At 30.2% G+C, this 3,389-nt stretch overlaps 1 pseudogene; it reads left to right on the top strand.

Annotated features, from left to right (window-relative positions):
* The first annotated feature begins 335 nt into the window (after positions 1–335).
* Positions 336–2,617, top strand: LOC149876650 (uncharacterized; annotated as a pseudogene).
* Positions 2,618–3,389: the final 772 nt, after the last annotated feature.

The raw sequence follows: 3,389 nt of genomic DNA, 5'->3' as shown, positions 1-3,389 counted from the left end.
ATATAATATATATATATATAAAATAAATTAAATTAGTAAAAAGCACTTATGTAGAAACACAGTGTAGAAGAAAACAAAAATTAGATAAGTGTTTTTTACTAATTTAATTTATTATTACTCTGTTCTTTAAGAATATTGAGCACTCTATTTGTAGAATATACTAACATATTATATATATATATATATATATATATATATATATATATATATATATATATATATATATATATATATATATATATATATATATAATAAACATAATTTATATATATATATATATAAATTATGTATATTATATATATATATATTATGTATATTATATATATAATATACATATGTATGTTATATATATAAAAATTACCAAAAATGTTCTTGAATATGTTCATGATGGATGAAATGGATCAATTAATTGTGCATGGGATTATCTAAGAAGTATTGCTACAATATCTGTGATGGAAAACTTAATACTTTCTTATAAAAGAGGGAAGTTTCTTGAAAATTTTGTTGGTAAAATATCAGATGTTCATATAAAAAGTGACACTTGTTTACGAAAAGCTTTTCTAATAAAACATTTAAATTATATGTCAAGGATAAAGTATACCATGCTGTGTAAAATACAAAATAATTCTATTACTGAACACAATAATGAAAGTAATGTAATATCTTACAGAGAACATAACATTTTATTGAAAACATCAAGTAATTCTGATAGAGCTATTGAAACTTTTGTTAATAATCTCGATATTCATTTTATAAAACGAGGTGTTTCGCGTACACTGACAGCATTAGTCACAATGATTGCTGATCTAAATTTGAAAGTAAAAACAATGAAAGATAAACTTAGGTGGTTTAATGGGAACATAACTCATTTTGTTGTTGAGTTTTCTGATGACAGCGCACCTGAGTCAAAAGAAGAAACAATGACTATAGCTACAATGTCACTATGGAACTATGGAAGTCGTATTCGTAGCCGTGAAGTCCACTTTCCCCTTCATATGTTAACAGCTGGTGAAAAAGATGATGAATGTGCAAACTTATGGAGAAAGCATAGTCAGGAAATGGAGTTAATTGAAGGTGATCTGTTTTGTATAAACAATGAAAAAGTAACATTTTCCTTTGTTCCAGCTGGTGATATATCCTGGTTGTGTTGGGCAGCAAATGTGCTTCCAACAAGTGCTACCTACCCATCCCTTTTCTGCAATGTTCACAAAAGTGAACTTACTTTTACAGACGGATCGATTGGGTATTCAAATTTTGACAAGAAATTGAAGATTTCTGATAACACCTGTCGAAAAAATGATCTTATCATGTTACAACAGTTTCAAAATGGTTTTTCAAATGAGTTATCAGAAAATGCCAAACATCTAAAGTCTCTGGATTTTATTGCTGAGAATGGATTGCGTCAATAAGGTGAATCAAGAATTGGTATATTTTCAGACAGAATAAAACCAGACCCCCCACATTTAGAAATATACAGATTTGTTGAGTTTTGTAAAATCCTAAAAGCACCAGCTAAGCATTCTTCTGATTCTATTTTTGGCATTGCCTTGAGTTTTATTGGTAAAATGTATGAAGATCATTACCTTGTGGAAGATAATCGGTAAGTTATATTTATAGTAAACAAGTTTAAAATTATTATAAGTAATTTAGCATATTGGTTTTTTTATTATAATTTTTGTATCAAAATATCATATTGCAATATTTATTCATTTCAAAGATTGAAGACTCCATCTGTCAGGATTATTGGTGCACAAGCGAAATCGATTGCCCAATATGGTTATCGCTTAGTTGACGTTTTGAAACATAATAAAGAATCAGATCAGGAAAAAGTTTTAAGACTAGTTCTAGCGCAGATATATACTGCACTTCGAGATATTGGAAGTATAATTAACATTGTAGATGTTGTTGATGAAAATTATGTTGAAAGTGTTATTGCTGCCTGTCAAAGAAATTTTTTTTTATTTGCGCTTTTTTTCCCTCTAAACTGCAACAGTACAGTTTGCACTATTGGTTATGTTGTTCCATTTTACGCGGAAGAAGTTTTTAAGGGTTATGGAGTTGGTTATGGGATTCTTTCTATGCAAGGAAAAGAATCCAAACATTCATCCATTAAACAAGAATTAAAAACTTGTAGCAACAGATCTACAAAACAAGACGAAAGAGGAAAATGGTATCAACTGATGCGGTCTAGCTATGTACGAAATTTTTACTTGCCTTATCATTTTCCAATACTATCCATGTATCAATCTCATTTTCGACCTCGTAAACCTGTTACAGACAATGAATGCTGTAACTGTTCACGTTCACTACAATCTGAGCTTTTATGTCAAGTTTGCATCGAGTCTGTTTCAATTTTAGATTGTGTCCAGAAGAAATATTTGACAGAAGATATTTTATTCATTAAAAAGCCTGTTAAATGCAAAGTATGTAGCAAAAGATTTACAGATGCATGTTCGTTGAATAAAAACACAGCAAAAAATCAATGCAATCAAGTTATTACTCAACTTATTCCTCAAGCATTAACTATTTACCAGCTTAGAAATGAGCTGAAAGCTCGTAAAAGAGTGTTATTGGTTCAAAAAAAGATTTGATAAGACGTCTAGAGGGCTTTTTGTAAATATAAATCACATGTAAGAGTTTTTTTTAAGTTAATAATGTTTTTTAAATAAAAAATTTACTATATTTTATTCATATTGGTTAGTTGATGTTTTATAAAATTCAAAAATTACTAATCCATATAAACCCATGATTTTTAAAATGTGTTTCTTGTCTTTATTTGGTGTGATTTAGGTCCAAATGAACAATATTCATCAACTGTTTCATTTTTTATATACTTAAGTGAATATAGGTGAAAATATAGGTGTCAGTTTAAACTGACGCTAGCTGCAGGAGGGTACAGGTTTTCTCACGTGTCATATTTGGCTATGACAAGAAGAATAGTCAAACACTGAAACCAGGAATCACATGGCAATATTAACTGATGCAGCATAACTCACAGTGACGTTTTATAACTGTTATTAATTATTTCACAGGGCCACCTAGCGAGTGAAAACTGCCCGTTTGAAGCAAAAGTGTTCAGAAACAACGAAATGGATGCAAAAAATATCATGAACTTTTAAATAGCACATAATAACTGTAATGTCACATTAATGTTAAGTTGCAAAGACTATATTTCATTGACAAAAACAGGCATCAGTTATTTGCAGTGGAATGCCTTAAAACAACCAGGATGCAGTCCCACATTGCACTTCTCACAGTAGAAGACCGATGTGCATTTGCAGCCGAGTGCCACACATCGACGCTGTGTACCCTGAGCAATCCATTGATCTGTAGCATCTGTGCGTACTTCAGTAAGTACTCGTCGATCGACTGCTACACGAGGTAGCGGA

Source organism: Hydra viridissima, unplaced genomic scaffold, assembly GCF_058129835.1.
Source record: "Hydra viridissima isolate aposymbiotic clone 2 unplaced genomic scaffold, HvirCarnegie_v1 scaffold_19, whole genome shotgun sequence".
In the NCBI taxonomy this organism is placed as follows: Eukaryota; Metazoa; Cnidaria; class Hydrozoa; order Anthoathecata; family Hydridae; genus Hydra; species Hydra viridissima.
Note: the sequence above shows the minus strand (reverse complement) of the source record. Positions and strands in the feature narration are given on the sequence as shown.